At 42.6% G+C, this 22,441-nt stretch overlaps 1 pseudogene; it reads right to left on the bottom strand.

The window, feature by feature from the left end:
* LOC120521707 overlaps nucleotides 1-21,735 on the bottom strand; it is a 56,145-nt pseudogene extending 34,410 nt beyond the window's left edge.
* Between the last annotated feature and the right edge of the window lie 706 nt (nucleotides 21,736-22,441).

The following is a 22,441-nucleotide window of genomic DNA, read 5'->3' as shown; positions in this document are numbered from 1 at the left end:
TGTATAAAGCCGAAAGCATATGCAGAATTTTCATAATTGTGTCAAATCTTCACTTACTTTCCTAATTTTCGATCAATAGTAAAGCTGCTATTAAATCAGAACAAATGGACACTTTATAAGGTCTGAACTCATCTTCTCAAACTAAGACCACAGTTATGGCCATCAGTTCCACTGAACAGACTGATCAGTGACAGTTTCTAACCTCGACACCTGCGTTCTTTTCATCACCTTACAAATGATAGTTGGCTCATAGAAGTTGTCATGCATGAACGTCAAAGGGTCACCTCAGGGCTCATCAAAGGTAAACAGTACCACCTCAGGACACCAGTGGTTAGAGTGGTCTCTAACCACTTTGTCAGCTCTGAGAAGATGCCCCATGAGAGCAATTCACTCCGCCCCTTCCAGTCTAGGAGATACAAAAACAGGAGGAGGCGTCTCATTTTGGAGATGAGAAACCTGCCAGACGGAGCTCCGATTCACAACTCTGACTGCTAGATACAAGTGTTCTTGTGTTAGCCAACAGCTAGATACATTTCTGTGTGACTGCTGTTTTTGTTAAATATCTTTTTGAGTAAACAGGATGGCACCCCAACACTTCTTCAGAGTTCCTGTCCTTACTACCAGTTGACGACAAAGTAAACCTCAGATGAATCTTTCCTCTGCTCTCCAAAGTGGACTATCATTGCATGTTTGCATGGCTTAGGTCATTTACCAGACTCACAAACTGTGTTGAGTAAATCAATGTATGGTTCTAAAACGTTATCATTGAAATGTTTTCAAATTCTTTGTAGATTCTTTCCTTGCCTGGGGATGGATTTTTAGTTACTTTAAAACATTTAATCAATTTTTCATTTTAAAATGACTGACATCTTTAAAGTTTTTAATTTCCTCTTTATGTTTAGTAAATGATTTTATTATTAAATGCCTAATTTCTTTTTCTAGATTCTCATTAGTAGTAAACTCTCAAGATAATCTGCCTTGTCTTTATCTGTTAGAGATGTCGGCCATTCCCATTCCAGCAAAGGAGCAGCCTTTATTGGCCATTTGTTAATTTAACTGTTGTCCTATTGTTGTTTTATTATTTATTACACTACAGTATATTTTTCTGTAATTAGGTTTAAATTTTAATTATTTTAGCAATAGCTTTTTAACTATTACATTCTATTATCTATAGACATAACACCGATTTCCAGAGTTTCCTACATGCTCTGTTTCTGTCTTTTGGAGCTTTGCTACGTTCTTCATTCCACCGAAGACCAATTCCTTTGCCTTTGACCGTTTTCTTGTTAGAAATACTTTGTCCTGCTAAATCTAAAATAACTTTACATTTGCAATTAGTAACAATATCCACATCTTTAGTTTGCGTATTCAATTATTGAGTCACAAAAATCACTAAATTCTTCCCAATTTGTTCTTCTAAAACTCCTCTTCACAAAGTCTGTTTTTCTCCCGGTCAGCGGCGATCATGTGAATAATTTCAAACGAATCCTTAATGAAAAACAGTAGAATGACACTGGAACTAAATGCTGAGCGTTAACGCCTGACTATGTTGTAGCAGCCGGCATTGTCACTGTACAGATGGGCGGGGCTGGACAGATGATTGACAGCTGGATATTCACAGCTGTGCTGAGCTCTGCATTCCAGAAACCCCTGGAACTTTCTCGTTACACCTTACAAATCCGAGAAGGCTTGAGATGGCTGGTGGAGAAGTGCAGGCCATTAGAAATACAGCCTCACAGATGATAACAAAAAGACAGAAAACAGGACACCACATGAGACGCTGGATGACGATCGAGAGCACTGCGAGAGTGGAACAGCCTGTCTAGTGAAGAGGCAGACATTTTATGGGGCGTCTTATACGACTTTTACAGTGAAGGGTGATTCTGCTAGAAGACAATTGTGAAATCATTTGTTGTGGAATAAATGTGCCTGTTACTGAGCTTAATTCCCATTCTGTGTGGGTCTCAGTCTTTCCATCTCGGTGCTCATTACAATATAATAAAACCCACATGCCCTGCAAAACACAGGAGTCGAGCGAATCTCCATCAGATCCATTACTTGGACTATCTTCTATTATAATGCAGAATCTTTGCACATTTATAGGCTTTTTCTTTTCTCTAGATGTCTTTCTTCTCCAAATGCTGATCCACACTAGCAGAATTTCTCCCTGCTTCTAGTTTTCTGTGAATATCTCATGATCTGCTGGTGGTACAAAGACAAGCCTCATATCATTTGAAATGGAAAAAACCCAGAGAATGTACAGATCTGATTGGATAATTCAATAGACGACAAGTAAAGGCAGACCTCACAGCGTCCATATTTAAATTGCCTTATCTCATCCTCCATATGACATCGAATAGAATGATTATGAGTGTTTGAGAGCTGAAACACTCCTCTGTGTTACTGCATAGGAATCTGCTCATCCAACTGACCCACTTGAAGTTATACGATGGCAAATGTGGCAGGAGGTCTCTCAACCGAGACACGTAAGTTTGGACAATGTTGTAGGCAGATAGACAAACAAAGAAGAGGCGTACAGACACCTGCAATGCACCATTTTGATGACAAGCTATCGACCTTTAACTCTAGCACTTTGTTAACAGATATTCTTGATAGATTTTTTTTAATGAGTGAATTATCAGTGCCCACTGGCGGCTGTAATAAAAGAGGACGCAGTGTGCTTAATTCAGTTTTGCTGTTAAGTTTTAAACTGTTGTCATGAGTGGTGTTGTATTACTGGGCTTAGTGTTTTTATTTCACATCTTCATCTTGTTCTTGCACAACGTGAGGGTTTTTTATGGAATTTTCAGGGGTCCGCAACTTTTCAGTTTGGGGCTTTGTTACAAAATAAGGAAGGAGTGAGAATAGTGTATGTACAGTAAAGGAGAGACCTTTTCTTTGGTTTCACTTCTAGAATTCCACCGATTTCATGGTAATATAACCCATCATGGATCTCGTCACGACGAGCAGACACAATACCTGGCGGAGTGAAGCTCACAACCTCCCACTGGCTGAATTTCTCCAGATGCTCCTTCAAAGGTGGCAGCTTCCTCCTCAGGTCCTCAGAAGAGAAATCTGCAGTGATGGTGAAACTGAGAGAGTCTCCTTCTTTAGGGAGGACGCAGAAAGGTGAGAAAGTCTGTGTCAGGGGAGAAGACAAGATGGCGATTTAGGGAAGAGAGAAATAAAAAGATGCGTTCTAGAAGGACTTAGACAGGGAAACGGCCGTCTTCATCTACAGTATCCAGAGACGACCTGAACGTGTGTTGTGTGGCTCAGTCTGGGGGCTGAAAATAATGAAATTTCAGTTTACTCCTTTACTTCTTCACGCTCTGTCAGGTGGCATTGGATACATTTGTTAGGTCAATGACATTACAAGCTAAAACAGAAGATCTGTTAATTTGTTCATTTAAGGGCTCTTTGTCTGATATTATATTTGGGATGAATGCCTGCAAACATTCAGTGTCACACATTTGCAGGAATAAAGGGAAAGGGACTCTCTGTGGTCATCAAAGATCCCTGGCCATCCCTTGTAAAACGCAGGGTGGATCCCGATGTCCAGGCTGAATTGCCCACCATGGCCTCGTCACTCTGGCCCCCTAGTCATCTCCTGTCTCTGACTGGCTATTTCTCTCACCACTTTGACTCTCCTGTCCTTGGCTTTTGGAGGCACTCCACAATCAACAGATCGAGCTTGAAATGGAAATGGAGGACAACACCTGCTGAATACACAACTTGTCCTATTTGTATCTAGCCACCATATCTGTGCACATTTCTGTTCTTTCATATTGACTCCAGGCAGAGTTCATTAAATAAATATAAGACTTTTTGAAAATCAGTGCTGGACTTATCCTTTTGAACAAGTGGAAAGGGATGTGAACGTACTTCATTGTGATCTGAAGTGTTATCCAAAGTATTACAGGCTGGCACTGCTGGCTCTTAGCTTATCTGCTGACACGAGTGTTTCTGTTTGTCTTCTGCTGCCCCGCCATACGACTGACTCACAACAGGCAGAGTTTCTAATCCGTGACATCACAGGACCTTCTTAATTTCTTCATGACTGTTTATCACATCTCTGCAGGGTGAGCAGTTTATGAAGTTCACTGATTGTTCTCTAATCTGTCCCTTTTCTGACCATCAGGTACAAACAGAGAGAGGTTCTCTTTTACACGCCACATGACTTCTTCGACAAAACCTGTTAAATGCACAACTTGCTTTATTTCTACTTACCCACCATATCTTTGAACATTTCTGTTCTTTCACATTGACTCTGGGCAGGTTTTATTAAAAAAATATAAGAACATTTCTTCAAATGCAAAACTGAAGACACATAATCAGCTCACCCCATAGTACAGAACATCAAACATCAGCGTGGAGACTTTTATATTTTGACGTGATATTCTGGTTACATTACTGACAAGACTTGTTGTGCTGAACGGCCTGCCAATTCAAGAGCTGGCTCATGTTCTAAAAGCAACTTCAGTCTAAACGTCCTCAGGTCTCCACACATCCCTGCGCTGATCCAAGCCCCCTATGAAGCGTGGCTCTCACCTGGAGGAAGTGAATGTTGTCATCCATTTGTAAAAGCTCCTTCAGCGCAGCCTCTTTGCTCTTCAGCTCCTTGATCTCCTTCTCCAGGCACAACATTAAATCTTCAGCCTTCTTCATTTCTTGTTTCTTTCGTTTGTTGATCTTCTCCGTCACTTTCATACAAGTTTCCTCAATGCAGTGAATCAGGGCAAGGAAGCTCTTCTCACTTTCCTTCACCTCCCTTTTTGCAGAGACCTAAATAGATGGAAAAGACGTTATTAATAAATCCTTTTTTAAAAAGCTTGATACCATTACCAGCTCATGTACTTTATATGAAAGACAAAAAGATGCAGCATATTAAAAAACCCAAAAACAGAAGGTGGCCTGGTGCTTCCTGACTTTCCGCTGTACTGGTGGGTAGTGAATATTCCTAATGTGAGGCAATGGAAGACACCAGTGATGAATACGCACCTGCCTGGTGGATCTTGAAAGACAATTCTGTAAGATGTCCTCTCTCTGTGAGCTCTGCTCTGCGGTGCACTCGTGAACAACTATCACCAGTTCACTAGAAATTGTGCTGTTCTTCACTCATTCAAAATACGGAACCAAAGAAGAAAAGCTTGAAGGATGAACACATCTGTCTGCTGCGTCATTACAGGAAAACTTTACATTTGAGTCAGCTATTCAGAGTTTCAGTCTTGGAATGATACTCAGCATCTCGAGCCTTCAGAGATCTTTATGTTTATAATATATTTGCACCTTTTAATCAACTTTGTTTTAAATGCAGAAGACATGCAGGTTAATTGGATTGGCGATTCTAAATTGGGCTTAGTGTTTGTGTGTGTTCTGCGGTGGGTTGGCACCCTGCCTGGGATTGGCTCCTGCCTTGTGCCCTGTGTTGGCTGGGATTGGCTCCAGCAGACCCCTCTGTTTGGATTCAGCGGGTTGGAAAATGGATGGATGGATTCCCTCAATGCACACTTATTTTTGTATTTACAAGTTAGGTATTTGGTAAAAAAACAATTTGCTACACATTGGAACATTACAAAAATTGTTATTAACAGCAGGCCATTCAGCCCAACAAGCTTGTCCATTTTATTCTTCTAGATGTTCAGAATAATAGCAAGATGAGATGTGGAGGCCTCTAAACTCCTACTCTGCACCTCACTACCTGCCTGTTTATTCCATGATCTTCTAATGTTTGTGCAAGATTCGCCTTTAAGTTTCCAACGGTGAACTTGACACTAGAATTACCAGAGCCTACAAAAAAACTTGTAATTCCGTCCCACCTTAAATTGCTTCTTAAATCCCTTCACACCTCTCCGCCAGCGTCCTTTGTCCTCTAAATGTGCTGATAAAGAGAAGCTTGGAGCAGCCGGCTATTCCATCCCCCCACCAACTTAGAACGTGCACGAACTTCTCTCAGCTCATGCCTTGATTGAGTATCTGGGAGTGAAGTGTTGTTTTAGAGTGGAAATAATAGATCGTTGTTTGGAACACACGCATTTCATGTCTGTTCAGTTTCTACAGTAATCTGTGTAAACACATTGTTAAAACAGAAACGTTTTTTATATTCTAGTAGTAGATGACAAAATGTAGGCATAAACTATATAATGTATGAAGCCTGAAGTCCAAATTGCAAAGAAACATTTTCACAAAAGGTACAAATCTAACACAACAATTGCGCTTTTATTCAAAAATATAAATGCAGAAAAAAAAGCCGCCTTAACATGTGACATTGACAACCATTTATTATGACTGCCTCTGTGGTGCAATAAAATCAGCTGCCGACTGGGAATCAAAAGGTCGCAAGTTTGTCAGCTTATTGTGATTATTTTGAGATGTCCCTACTATGTGCTCCCTTTAATCATCCCTACTTAATGCAGGTCATTGTTTGCAGCACATTTTTTTTCAGCACTGTCACCGTGACTGTAATTTGTCATTGTCTGTCACTATCCCTGTTTGCCTTCCCAGGAGTCCCCTTTACTGGGTCACTAACTCATACAATGGTTTCTGTGTGTTTTATGCAGTTAGAGCACAGGAGACTTCAGTGGCGTGCTCATGGACTCAAAGCAAGCCACAGATAAGGACAGAACTAGTAAACTATGGGCTTAAAGTCAATACACAACACTACAAGTTGGACATGCCTGAAACATCTGGACAGAGAAGCATCCAAAAGACATCTCTAATCAGACGCCTGAACCACCTTAACTGGCTCTTTTTGATATGGAGGAGCAGCGGCTCTTCTTTGAGCCGGGCCAGAAGTCTTTGCTCCTCATCCTGTGTAAGGTTGAGCCCAGACACCCTGAACATGAAGCTTATTTCTGCTGCTGGTATCTGTGATCTCGTTCTTTAGTCACTACCAAAATCTTGGGAAAATAAATGAGGACAGAAATGTAGATCAACCAGTAAATCGAGAGCTTTCAGCCTTCTCTTTACCACAACTGACTGGTACAACACTGCTGAGATCTGCCTGTCATTCTCACACTACCTTCTACCCTCACCCGTGAACAAGACCCTGAGATACTTAAACTCCTTAGTTTGAGGGAGCGCCTCATCCCCAACCTACCAATATATATATATATATATATATATATATATATATATATATATATATATATATATATCTTCTATACTAATAAAAGGCAAAGCCCTCACTGACTGACTGACTGACTCGCTCACTCAGCTGAAATTTGGCAGGCTCATTCCTTACAGCTTACTTACAAAAGTTAAGCAGGTTTCATTTTGAAATTCTACACGTAATGGTCATAATGGTCGACAACATCCGCCATGTTGAACTTTCTCATTTATGGCCCCATCTTCACGAAATTTGGTAGGTGGCTTCCCTGCGCTAACCGAAACCGATGTACAGTACAGGCCAAAAGTTTGGACCCACCTCCTCATTCAATGTGTTTTCTTTATTTTCATGACCATTTACATTAGTAGATTCTCACTGAAGGCATCAAAACTATGAATAAACACATGTGGAGTTATGTACTTAACAAAAAAAGGTAAAATAACTGAAAACATGTTTTATATTCTAGTTTCTTCACAATAGCCATCCTTTGCTCTGATTACTGCTTTGCACACTCTTGGCATTCTCTTGATGAGCTTCAACAGGTAACCTGAAATGGTTTTCACTTCACAGGTGTGCCTTATCAGGGTTATTTAGTGGAATTTCTTGCTTTATCAATGGGGTTGGGACCAGCAGTTGTGTTGTGCAGAAGTCAGGTTAGTTGGACGACCATTTATTTTTCAACAGGACAATGACCCCAAACACACCTCCAGAGCGTGTAAGGGCTATTTGACCAAGAAGGAGAGTGATGGAGTGCTGGAAATGGTCATGAAAATAAAGAAAACACATTGAATGAGGTGTGTAAAAACTTTTGGCCTGTACTGTACATACTTATTTAAATGATATGACGCCACTGTCGGCCACCATATTGAACTTTCTAACGTCACTAATTCTCCAACTTCCCGTGTAGGTAGAAGGCTGACCCCATCTTCACGAAATTTGGTAGGTGGCTTCCCTGCGCTAACCAAAACCGATGTACGTACTTATTTCAGTGGTATGACACCACTGTCGGCTGCCATATTGAACTTTCCAACGTCACTAATTCTCCAACTTCCCGTGTAGGTAGAAGGCAGAAATTTGGCAGGCTCATTCCTTACAGCTTACTTACAAAAGTTAAGCAGGTTTCATTTCGAAATTCTATGCGTAACGGTCATAATGGTCGACAACGTCCGCCATGTTGAACTTTCTCATTTATGGCCCCATCTTCACGAAATTTGGTAGTCGGCTTAACCGAAACCAATGTACGTAACTTATTGCGGTGGTAGGAGGCCACTGTAAGCCACCATATTGAACTTTTCAACAGTCTTTGTTACTTATGGGCCCATCTTCAAGAAATTTGGTACGTGAGTTAGCAACGCTAACTGAATCCTACTTACATACATATATACTGTACGTCCATAGCCAGCAGATCGGTCACCGTGTGAGGTGGTGTTGGGTCCCCCATCCCAACGCCTCCCACGTTGTTGGCTGCCTGCCTATATAAGGCTGTCCGTCGCTCCAGTCTCTACATTCCCTTCCTTGCTTCGCCACGGGATTCCCGTCTCCCTGCCTGTAACTGCAGCCTTTTTATTTAATCCATGGCTTCTCCGCTGTTTTATTGTTCATTTATTACGATTATAGTTATTGTGTAGGTATTTTAGACTTACTTTACATTGTTCAGGTACCCATTTCCTTTATCATTCCAACCGTACCCCCATTAACATGTCTATTGAGGTGATCACCATCGATCAAAGACCAAAGACCACTTACCGAGTGGTTTCCATGCCCAGAGATGGCGCCTGCCTTTTCCATTCTCTTTGTTACATATTGCATGGCCATATCAGGCTCACTCTTGATATCCGGAGGAACATTGTGTCTTATGTATTGAATGACTGGGACAGGTTCAAGGTGTGGACTGATGACGGTACAGGAGATAATTAGACTACACAGGAGCACTAGAAGAGTGAAATGCTTAAGCCCTTCACCTACGGATTTGCATGTGAGTTGATGGCTGCCACTGAATTGTTCGGTTGTCGCTTTCAAGTGTACCGAAATGGCCAAATATTTTACACCTTTTGACAACCGCCAATGCCTCTTAAACATCTTAGATTCACAGGTGACGATTTCACTAGTGGACACTTTGATGTTTATGAATGTTTCAACTCTCAAAAGCTGGATGTGATTTTATCGATGAAACCGGTTATATACTTACAACGCTTGACAAATGCCGAATGTCACTTCAACACAACAAGTCCTGCAAATACTAACGTAATTGAAACAAACCATGAAACTCAAACCGATTATGACAGCAGCAATCCAGGCTGTGAGATTTGAGACAAGATTACTGTTCACATGGCCAACTGTACGTTACATGCTCAAGAGTAAGCTCAGCGCACAGCTTGGTCATGTTACAACCGGAGGGCCGAACTCACAATGTGGCATACAAAGAGATCCTTAACAAATAATTATTGGTATATTTTCCCTCAGTTTAAAAAAGTTTAATTTTCTTCTTAATAAAAATTTTAAGGCAGTACTTCGCCGCTGCGAAGCGCGGGTATTTTGCTAGTATATATATATATGATTAAATGATCATTTTGAGCATCAAAATAACTGAAAAGACAGACATGGGAGGTCTTCAGTTTCTGCGGTGGGTTGGCACCCTGCCCGGGATTGGTTCCTGCCTTGTGCCCTGTGTTGGCATATCACCTTTTTAAAGCTCTGTTGACTTTCTGAGTCTGGGTGGCACAACACAATGTTTAAATGACATGTTGGGTTCTCTGCACATCCTCTGACCAGCAGGCACGTCCACCTCCCTAATTTGAACCCCACTACCTTTGCTGCTTCGGTACATTAGATAGCATATGTCTGGTCAGTGTAGATATTTAGACTAGGAGGACAGAAAATGGGCCAACATCAGAAAAAATGAAGATCATGTGCAGACATGAATAACATTTGAAAACATTATATACACTACAATTAAAAACAAGATTTATGTGAAGGGCTCAACTTCCTCAAAATGAAAAAGTAATTTTATCACAAAGAAAAACACGAAAGCTTAAATGCAACAAGAAAATCTCATCTGCATTACACAAACCAGCCAAAGAATTTTAAAACCTTAACTGGCTCTTTTAGATATGGAGGAGCAGTGGCTCTTCTTTGAGCCGGGCCAGAAGTCTTTGCTCCTCATCATGTGCACCCTGAACATGAAGCTTATTTCTGCTGCTGGTATCTGTGAACTCGTTCTTCAGTCACTAACCACATCTCGTGAAAATAAGTGAGGACAGAAATGTAGATCAACCAGTAAATCAAGAGCTTTCAGCCTTCTCTTTACTACAACTGACTGGTACAACACTGCTGTGATCTGCCTGTCAATCTCACGCTACCTTCTACCTCACCCGTGAACAAGACAGGATACTTAAACTCCTCCTTGTTTGAGGCACCTCATCCCCAACCTGGCAATTTATATATATATATATATATATATATATATATATATATATATATATATATATATATATATATATATATATGATTAAAATGATCATTTTGAGCATCAAAATAACTGAAAAGACAGACATGGGAGGTCTTCAGTTTCTCTGCGGTGAGTTGGCACCCTGCCCGGGATTGGTTTCTGCCTTGTGCCCTGTGTTGGCTGGGATTGGCTCCAGCAGACCCCCCGTGACCCTGTGTTCGGATTCAGCAGGCTGGAAAATGGATGGATGGATGGATGGTCTTCAGTTTTCAGTCTTGGATGCTGTCTGACCTTCTGGGTCAGAGCACACTGGAGATCTAAACCCTGCACGTGGCTCCCACTTCCTCTGTCCCATATTGGTCATATCACCTTTTTAAAGCTTTATTGACTTTCTGAGTCTGGGTGACGAAAGCACAATGTTTAAATGACATGTTGGGTTCTCTACACATCCTCTGACCAGCAGGCACGTCCACCTCCCTGATTTGAACCTCACTACCTTTGCTGCTTCGGTACATTAGGTAGCATATGTCTGGTCAGTGTAGATATTTAGACTAGGAGGACAGAAAAATGGGCCAACATCAGAAAAAATGAAGATCATGTGCAGACATGAATAAAATTTGAAAAGATTATATACACTACAATTAAAAGCAAGATGTATGTGAAGGGCTCAACTTCCTCAAAATGAAAAAGTAATTTTGTCACAAAGAAAAACACAGAAAGCTTAAATGTAACAAGAAAATCTCATCTGCATTACAAAAACCAGCCAAAGAATTTTAAATGTAGGGTGAGACAAAGTTGTGATCTTCAAGATGGACAATCAAAGCCACTCAGGGGAATTGTGCCAGTCGAACCAACTCATCAGCGCCAACCTGCAGTACGGAGACTGGCCAGAAAGTCACCTTCAGTAGTGACATGACAGAGAAATTAGGGTCACCAAGCATATTAATTCTTAAATTCTATGAAGGAAATAATGAAGCGTCTTTTGTTATCACGTTTCCTGTACGTCTGTAACAGAGAAGCTCTGAGGGCTCTCGTATTTTTAATTCATTTCACCTCTTGCTGACATAAAATGTCTTCTTAGTTGCACTCACCTTTATCTGTTCCACCATCTTCCTCGTCTCCTCCACTTTCTTCTCTCTCACCCCAATTCGACTCTGGATTTCACTCAGGGTCCTGCCCAGCTCATCCTGTTGGTGAATACGCATGGGGTGTTAGGGAAAATATCCTACAGTTCCATGTTCTTACCTTTCTGTATTTGCACTCTGAGTACACAAATATTAAAAAAAGATGCACTTCACATTTCAGAAACACAACCTCATTTTTTCCTCACATCATTCACAATGTTGAATCTGTTAGACAGCACTGCTAAGCAATGAGCTAATAAAAAAATATACTCAATTTTTAAAATCTTGTCAATTTAGAAAATGCACAACAAGACATCAGAATGACAATATTAAGACCTGACAATGCATGTTGGGAATTTTCACTTTATTACAAGAGGATTTTGTTTATTTGTTTGTTTTTTGTTAGATATTTAGCTGACATTCATGAAGTCCTCACTAAGTTCTCTCAGAGTGGAGTTTAACTTAACCTGCCAGCATTACAATAGTCTGTAGGGGGCGCAAAAGTGTAGAGAGAAACGAGAAAAGAACATGCAAAGGACTACAGAACACGTCGAGACCAGGAGTCACACCAGAGACACACACAGCAGGTCTCCATGCAGCCCAAGTGACACATCAACAACATCAGGATCTACTGCAGGTTGACATTTCTAGTCCATTTAGGTCTGTACTAATGTTACTTTATGCCAAAATCACAAGATTTACGTTTCCACCTACACCTCAAAGTTCACCGTCAATAGTTATAACCGAGATGAACTAGACAGTGAGGCAACAATAGCAAGGGGATGGTACAAATGAGCAAAAGTGCTTTTATTTAAAAAATCAACGAAAACAGTGTTTACCAGAGCCTACTGACTCAAAACTCGTAATTAAATAAATAATCTATAAAATAGAAATTAAAAACGTGGAGGTTTAAATTTAGAAAGACGATCCTTTAAAACCCGAAGTTAAAATGTTGCTGGAAGTAATCCTTAAAATGCTTCTTCTACACTAGCGTCTCACCTGCTTCTCCCGTTTGGGCAATGCAACAGGCGAAGACGCTCTCTCTGCAACCGTTCTTCATTCATTAAACACACGGGTCTGGAGACCTCCCGATTCCTGGCTTCGGTCTGGCACTCATCCCAGGCACGAGACTTGGTTCTCACCCACCAGGGCGACACGCTGGGAATCCACCAAATCTCCCGACTCCTGCTGCCTTCCCGGTCTTACGCAGCCAGTCAGCCCTTCATAGTCACTACGCTACTCGTTCCTCAGCGGAATGAACACTACTATGACTCCCACCCAGATGTTGGCCAAACACCCAGGCTTCTACACAGCTGTCTGCGAGTGCTCGCCACCCTCAGACGGCTCTCTATCACTCACTCGCTCTCCTGCTTTCTCCAGCCACCTCCGCCCTTCTTTGTTTCTATTTTTTGAAATGCCCATACCACAGATCTCCCCGAGATCCATTACAGCCACCATGCCCCCTCATTAAGCCGCGACCACGGTGATTATTTGAAAAAAATTGGCCTTTACTTAGAGAGCTGGGGACCCACAACAGCGTCTTTTGTCATCTAAAAACTGCTGATTAAAAATCAGGCAAGCAGCGGCTATTCCATCCAGAAGTCCAGCTGTCCCTAATGTGACATAAAACGGTCAGATTCAGAAAATGTACAAACTTCTGTGTTGATGTGTAGATAGATAGATATGATAGATAGATAGATAGATAGATAGATAGATAGATGAATAGATAGATATAGATAGAGGAAAGGCACTATATAATAGATAGATAGATAGATAGATAGATAGATAGATAGATAGATAGATAGATAGATAGATAGATAGATAGATAGATAAGATAAACTTTATTTGTCCCTAGGAGGAAGTCTTACACAAATTTCTCTCACCTGCTTGTGTTCCCTTGCGGTCTTGCCCACACACATGATGCCCCTGTGTTCAGTTGCCACACATATGCATTACAGATGCACAAGTTATTTGTTTGGCAGAACACCTGCTTTCTGATGTTTTTGTAGAGCTTATATTTCAGATTTGCACCCGGGTCTGTCAGCTTGTGGTCCTTCCAGGCAGCTCCTTCATAGTGAGGCTGGACGTGAACTTGACAGAAGGAGGCCATGCAGGTAAAGACATGACTTCACCGCTCTGAACTTCCTCCCGGTACAGGTGTCACACTGTACGTCTCCAGGTCTGACATAATTCTGAGACAAGGGAGGAGAACCGAGACTGTTCTTCTACAGTTTCTTGATAACTTCATTCAGCAGAGTGTTTCTTTGCAGCTCAGGCCTCGGTACGTAGGTCCTTCTGCACTGAGGACAGGTGCACACTTGGCTCTGACCCCAAAAAACCCTTAAGGCACTCGAGAGAAACGAGACCACATGGTGTTGAGGACGGGGTCAACCGGGTGTCCAGCACACGAGCAGGTGAACCCCCTTCCTCGATATTAACAGATGTGTTTTGCCATGGTCTGTCTCAGGAGAGTCAGGGTAGAGAGACTCAGACGGGTAAACCGGGAGGTGATTTTGGAAGAAATGAAAGGAAAGTTTGGCTGTGCTCAGTGAGGAGGAGGAGGAAGAGGAGATTCAAAGTGAAATGGAGAGCAGACGGGGTGAATGGTTCATTTGAGACATGAGCTCAGGCGTGAAGGTCCCCACCTGGTAGATGATACACACTAACACTGGTGTTTGTAAGCATTGACAACTATATAGGTGTATGAACGTGGGCTGAGCTGAAGTCATATATCAAAGGCTTAAGACATTTGGCACCAGAAATTCTGGTACAATGTTCCCCATTGGTGATGTAATGAAGAACATCCCATGGCCTTTGCTATCAAAAATGATACTGCTTTAGTGAAGCCCAGGGGGTACCGCCACCTAACCTGACACAGACCGGCAGGACACAGTTTCACCACCACGCATTTATTTTAAGTGGTGAAGCCAGCTCTCCGTTCTCCACAGCACAGTACATAAAGCACCAACAAGCACAGCACAGTCCCTTCACTCTAGTCTTCCTTACAGGCTTTGTCCTTCTTCCTCCCAACTCTGGCATTGAGCAGTAAACAACTGTGTTGACCTCAGGTGTCCAGCGACCTTCTTCTGGCAGCACTTCTTGGTGTGGTGGAAGTGCTGCCAAACAGGGCAAGAAAACATCCAGGTGCCCCCGGCGGGCCACGAGCCCCAGCAGAGTTAGCTTCCCATGCCCAAACCCGTGGCCCCTTTGCAAGGCTTTGGGTGCCCTCAGGCTCGGGTGAGATAATGTCCAGAATAAGCCTCTATCCCAGTCCTTCCATTATCGAGACATCTCAGTTGGAGGGCCCCAGAGGTCCGCCACAGTCCCAAAACAGTTATTTCAATTGTTAGTTGGTTTTTTCTTAACCTTCAGCTCCTGGGTGGACAGAATTTTTTCTGGATGACTGAGTCAGTGGGTGTTGTTGCTCTGGCCAGCTCATGTTTAAAGCTGCTGCTGCTCTTGGGTTTTTTGCTTTTAGTTTGTCAGTTTTTTGTTTTTTTGTCACTTATCCTCACTGCCTTCTCCCTTTTTCACCTTCCAATAGTGACTCGAGTATCGGTGTACCTTTTTGGGGTAATCCAAGTGAGTCTTGGGATTCAATCCACGGGTTACATGTAGAAGAGAAAAGACCTTAGCGCCATATTTACACATACTTACTACAGCTACTCATGGGTAGGTGTAATCTCTATAACAACCCTTGGCTAGCATTATGTCAAAATGTTTTTTAATGGCTCCTTAAGTCTGAGTGAACCCCAGTATGTATGCTGGTGAACAGACACCATCCATAATGCAGATGTCACGCAGTTTTGATGGAAGTTTTCCAAACTGCTCTATATCTACTTACTATTGCTGTAGGGGTCTCACCACTTCTTGTTGCCAAGGGCGCTAGCTGTGTTGATGACCGTAGCATTTTCATTTCTGCTGCCGAGGTAGACCCCACCCATAATTCTTTACAAGCCTTTGATAAAAAACAAATGCTCCCTGTGCGATGTGGTTCTGCCCCAGGCTCCGTCTGGCTTCTGGGCAGCTCTGAACCTGACACCGCCGAATGTCACCGATAAGCTGGACAGTGAGACAAACGAAACAAAGGGGATGGTGCAAAAAGTGCAAAAGTGCTTTTATTAAAAAAACAAAACTAAAACCAGTGTTTAAATAAATAGTGCAGTGCTACAAACAGTTATTAAATAAATAATCCATTAAAACAGAGTGAATCTGTCAGTGTGTATCAGCCAGTAATTCTATTTGATACGATTGTAATAACAATGGCTGGAAGCAGTCCTTTTAAAACAAAGCCTGATGCCTTCTTTCTACTGACGACTCCCCTGCTTCTCCCATCCAGGCTGTGCACCAGGGGAGTCACCATACCTGCAGCTGACCTTCTTCACTTGGCTGGTCTGGTGGCCTCCTGATCCCTGGAGTCGTTTAGCCATCTGCCAGACCGAGACTTGGCTTCCTCCAACGGCCAGGATGCTCACGGTGCCACTCCAATCTCAGACTCCTACGCCTTCGGCCTTATGGGGTGAACCAACCTTCTCCTGGTCACTCCTGCTCCACACCAGCACTCAGCAGGAGCGACTACTGCTGTCGGCCCTGGGTGTCGGACAAACACCCCGCTATGGCTCACCTCTCCCAGCTGCCTGCATACACTCACTTGCTCTCTCGCTCTCACACACCAGCTCCCTCACTTCCAGCTGCCTTCTTCTCCTTTAATCTCCATTCCTATTACTGTATATATAATGGAGACGTGGATCAGGTGTGGCGAATAGCAGCTCCCAGCATCAATTACAGATGTGAACGACTCCCTCACCTGTGCACTGAACCACATCACCGAAGCTCCGGAACTGCTCGGTCACACTACTGCACCCCTTTAAGCCATGAGTGTGGTGATTATCTATTTAAAAACTGCCCTTTTCAATCTGAGCTACACCACACTTCCACCTCCAGTCAGAACACACCTTCAAAGATGGAATATATAAATATAATTAATTTCATTATTAGGACTGGCAATATTAGGTGAGAATATTCTAGAAACTGTGCCCATCTTCCAGCTTTCTGTTTCGAGATGGTATTCCCCTAAGACTTTGCCTATAGCCTTGTGCTAATTGCCATCCATGAAAATGAAGTTAATGCCAAAGCAACCTCTCATGATGACCTGATACCTTCACGCACAAGCTCTTCTACATAAGAGTAAAATGGCTGCCAGTTTTCACATAAAGATGCTGTCAAGCACCTCTTGTACCTGTGACTGGTGCAACCTGGCAGGTGTGTCTTACTGGATATGCTTGCAGAACTGAAGGCCCTCTGCCTGGCGGCCTTTGATTTGGCAGTTTGGACGAACTGAACTATTTTTTAATTCAATGTCCAGGATATGTAGTTGCTCAAACACATGGACACATATGCTTGTTCCATGTTGTACAGAATAAGCACATAGTCCTTATGACAGGCGATTCCTTCCAGATCTTCAGTGATCCTCAAGACCATGAGACTATGAGCATTCTGGGATGCAGAAACAATGCCAAGAAGATGGTGATTAAGGGAATTCTGAACCGTTATGAACTTGGCTGACTCTTTCATGAACTCTGTATTTGGTATCAACTTGCTAAAGTGCTTTGCTCCTGCTCATTTACCAAGGGACTGGTACACACAGCACTCCACATGCAGTATGTGCACAGCAACATTTGTCTTTGAAACCATCACAATTTCTGCACACAATTCGAGGCCCTCCCAGCTGATGTGATGTTTCCAATGTTTACCACAAATTGAAGCTCCTTTCTTATTTGTGTACGAGAGGGAATTGATTCCACCTTGGTATCTTTAAGGAAAAGAGCACTTAATGGCCACTGGATGACACCCAAACCACTGCAGAATTGTGGATATTCTCTCTTTAGGGTCTCCAAAGTAATTGTATGAAGATAAGCCACTGGTTCTGTCCTTTTGACAGCTGATCTTTTCAACCAGGGGTGTATGGAGGCTACTGATTATGCAGACATCTGCCAATGCTTCTGTTTCTCCATTTCTCAGTAAAAGACTTCTTACACCTGCTACGTCTTGCAGTGTCTACCCTGGCCCTAGAAAGGATGTGCAACCTGCTTCAGAGCAGGATTTGAGGAAACATTTCACTGAAAATGACCTGAGGTGGGCATAACTGAGACTTTTGTGTGTGTTCTCCACTTACAGTTATACTCTTTCTACCTGACATTGTACTTTCTTCCCTATATAAATCACATTCGAGTATAGCGTCTCCAAATAAATCACATTTGAGTTATAGCGTCTCCAAATAAATCACATTTGAGTTATAGCGCATCTTTATGTGAAAACAGCATTGTCAGATTTGGGGGGATCGTGAAGCGACTGAGAGAATGGAACTGAATAAAAAAAAGACTGAAATCAAATGTATGTTTTATTCTAAAATAGTTAAGTACATGCAATATTATTTGAAAGCGAACAGCGTCAGATCGGGTTTGAATACTGCGCGATGCTGAACTCCCTGTCTATCTACATAGTAATAACAGTAATTTTATTATTATATAGGAGCTTCCCTGTCTGCCTATCATATAGTGCCTTTCCTTCCTACCTATCTATATATCTATCCCCTTAGCTGTTTTTTATATATCTATTATACAGTGCCTTCCCTGTTTATTTATATATCTAGTGCCTTCTCTGCCTGTTTGTCTGTCTGATTGCATATAGCGCTGAACTTACTGCTCTGTACTATTCTGTCCTCTGCATGTCCTGGAGTACAAAAGAAACAGCACCATACAGCAACATGTGCGAACTGGCAAGAAAAAACTGGAAAAAACACGCGGTCACTGATTACAAACCGCAAGATGAATGAAAGAGACAATATATGTGAAAACATCATCGCACTAATGCAATATTATTTGAAAGCGAACAGCGTCAGATCGGGGTTTGAATATGCCCGATCTGGCGCTGTTGGTTTTCAAATAATATTGCATGTACTAACTATTTTAGAATAAAACATACATTTGATTTCAGTCTTTTTTTTTATTCAGTTCCATTCTCTCAGTCGCGTTCACGATTCCCCCCCCCAGCCAATCTGACAATGCTGTTTTCACATAAAGACGCGCTATAACTCAAATGTGATTTATTTGGAGACGCGCTATAACTCAAATGTGATTTATTTGGAGACGCGCTATACTCGAATGTTATTTATATAGGGAAGAAAGTACAATGTCAGGTGCTCATTGAGTGTAATATGAACCATAGCCCAGAGAGATGTGTACACTGCAACAAGTACACATGTCGTGAATGTAGGAAGGGTGTGTGGGAACTGTTAATATTTGAATGTGATGATTTTATATAGCACGGATCGGAAATCAGCAGTTCTTAGCATTGCACCACGCAAGCTGTCGTATCAACCGCCTACTGTAACTTGCTTTATTTTTTCTTCACTTATAGTCTAGAATAAAAGTGCACTTGTTTTTATTCTTGTACACCAACATATGTTCCTGTGTTTGAGCGACACGGGCATGCTCAAAAATAGGCGTGTAATGCCACGAAAAGTGCACGCAGGCACTTCAGTTAAGCATTGGTACGAGAATGCAGTCACAAATACGCTGCAGAGCTACAGCGCATCTTTATGTGAAAACAGCATTCTCAGATGGGGGGTAGGGAAGGATCCTGAACACGACTGAGACTGAGAATGAAAAGTGAATAAAAAAAAAAAACTAACCTTTACAAGTATCATAAATTACTGGCTGTTACACACTGAAATCAAATGCATGTTTTTATTCTAAAATATTATGAATAAGAGCAGTTTACTTCTCAAAACTGAGCCATGTGGGATCGAACTCATGAGCTTTTGGATACTAGTCAGCGGCTGATACCATTATGCTACTGTGGTAGCTGTAGTAAGTATGTGTCAATATGGCATGCTAAGGTGGCTTTTTTCTGCAGTTATATTTTTGAATAAAAGCATACTTGTTCTGTTATATGTGTACCTTTTGTGAAAGTGTTTGATATTTGGACTTTAGGCTTCATACATTATATAGTTTATGCTTACATTTTGTCATTTACTACTACAATATGAAAAACGTTTCTGGTTTAAAAATGTGTTTACACGGATTACTGTAGAAACGGAACACACGTGAAATGCATGTATTCCAAATAATGATCTATTCTTTCCACTCTAAAACTCCATTTCACTCCCAGATAATCAATCAAGGCATGAGCTGAGAGAAGTTTGTACACGTTCTAAGTCGGTGGGGGATTTAAAAAATCAACGAAAACAGTGTTCAAATAGTGCAGTGACTCAAAAGTCTTCATTAAATAAATAATCCATAAAACAGAAGTAAAAAACGTGGAGGTTTAAAATAGAAAGACGATCCTTTAAAACCCGAAGTTAAAATGTTGCTGGAAGTAATCCTTAAAATCAATAAGTCCGGTGCTTCTTCTACACTAGCGTCTCACCTGCTTCTCCCGTTTGGGCAATGCAACAGGCGAGACGCTCTCTCTGCAGCCGTTCTTCATTCATTAAACACACGGGTCTGGAGACCTCCCGATTCCTGGCTTCGGTCTGGCACTCATCCCAGGCACGAGACTTGGTTCTCACCCAACGGCCAGGACGCACACGCTGGGGAATCCACCACCAAATCTCCCGACTCCTGCTGCCTTCCCGGTCTTACGCAGCCAGTCGCCCTTCATTAGTCACTACCGCTACTCGTTCACTCAGCGGGAATGAACACTACTATGACTCCCACCCAGATGTTGGCCAAACACCCAGGCTTCTACACAGCTGTCTGCGAGCGCTCGCTCGCTCACCCGCACCGGCTCTCTATCACTCACTCGCTCTCCTGCTTTCTCCAGCCACCTCCGCCCTTCTTTGTTTCTATTTTTTTTTGTTCTCCTTTTTTGTTCCTCTCCAGCCGACTCGCCCTTTTATATATTGAGAGGGCATAGCAGCTGCAGCGCATTAGCAGCCTCAGGAATAATCACTGATGTGGGCAGTCCCTCACCTGTGCACTTGGTGAGAAACGCCCACACCACAGATCGCCCCGAGACCCGCTACAGCCACCATGCCCCCTCGTTAAGCCACGAGCGCGGTGATTATTTGAAAAAAATTGGCCTTTACTTAGAGAGCTGGGGACCCACAACACCATAGTTGGATACTAAACAACTTCTGTGTGAATGTCAGTTAAGCTCTGATATCCCACCCAGGAGTCCAGCTGTCCCTAATGTGACATAAAACGGTCAGATTCAGAAAATGAACAGATTTCTGTGTTGATGTAGATAGATAGATAGATAGATAGATAGATAGATAGATAAAAGGCACTATATAATAGATAGATAGATAGATAGATAGATAGATAGATAGATAGATAGATAGATAGATAGATAGATAGATAGATAGATAAGATAAACTTTATTTGTCCCTAGAGGAAGTCTTGCACAAATTTCTCTCACCTGCTTCTCTTCCCTTGCGGTCTTCAGCTCCACAATATGATGCCCCCTGTGTTCAGTTGCCACACATATCGTACAGATGCACAAGTTATTTGTTTGGCAAAACACCTCCAAGCCTTTCTGATGTTTTGCGCAGAGCTTATATTTCAGATTTGCACCCGGGTCTGTCAGCTTGTGGTCCTTCCAGGCAGCTCCTTCATAGTGAGGCTGGAGGTGAACCTGACAGAAGGAGGCCATGCAGGTAAGACATGACTTCACTGCTCTGAACTTCCCCCGGTACAGGCGTCACACTGTACGTCTCCAGGCCTGACATAATTCTGAGACAAGGGAGGAGAACCGAGACTGTTCTTCTTCAGTTTCTTGATGACTTCATTCAGCAGAGTGTTTCTTCGCAGCTCAGGCCTTGGTACGTAGGCCCTTCTGCACTGAGGACAGGTGCACACTTGGCTCTGATCCCAAAAACCCTTAAGGCACTCGAGACAGAAACTGTGACCACATGGTGTTGAGACGGGGTCAGTCAGGGTGTCCAGACACACCGAGCAGGTGAACTCTTCCTCAGATATTAACAGATGTGCTTCTGCCATGGTCTGTCTCAGGAGAGTCAGGCAGAGAGACTCAGACAGGTAAACAGGGAGGTGACTTGTGAAGAAATGAAAGTGAAAGTTTGGCTGTGCTCAGTGAGGAGGAGGAGGAAGAGGAGATTCAAAGTGAAATGTGAGAGCAGACAGGGTGAATGGTTCATTTGAGACATGAGCTCAGGCAGTGAACGTCTCCACCTGGTATGATGATACACACTAACATGTCTGGTGTCTGTAACATTGACAAAGGTACAGGTGTGTTAACATGGGCTGAGCTGAACTCATATGTCAAAGGCTTAAGACATTTGGCATACCCAGAAATTCTGCTACAATGTTCCCCATTGGTGATGTAATGAATATCATCCCTATGGCAAAACCTTTGCTATCAGAAGTGAAACGTCTTGTGAAGCCCAGGGCGGGTACCGCCACCCTAACCTGACACAGACCGGCAGGACACAAGTTTCACCACCCAGCACGCATTTATTTTAAGTGGTGAAGCGCTCGCTCTCCGTTCTCCACTGCACAGTACATAAAGCACCAACAAGCACAGCACAGTCCCTTCACCTCTAGTCTTCCTTACAGGCTTTGTCCTTCTTCCTCCCGACTCTGGCCATTGAGCAGTGGTGACTGACCCTTTTAAAGGACACCCAGAAGGACTCCAGGTGTCCAGCGACCTTCTTCTGGCAGCACTTCTTGGTGTGGTGGAAGTGCTGCCAAACAGGGACAAGTAAACATCCAGGTGCCCCTGGCAGAAGCCACGAGC

The sequence above is a fragment of the Polypterus senegalus genome, chromosome 2, assembly GCF_016835505.1.
Source record: "Polypterus senegalus isolate Bchr_013 chromosome 2, ASM1683550v1, whole genome shotgun sequence".
In the NCBI taxonomy this organism is placed as follows: Eukaryota; Metazoa; Chordata; class Cladistia; order Polypteriformes; family Polypteridae; genus Polypterus; species Polypterus senegalus.
The sequence above is the reverse complement of the archived record's forward strand: the minus strand, read 5'-3'. Positions and strand labels throughout refer to the sequence as shown.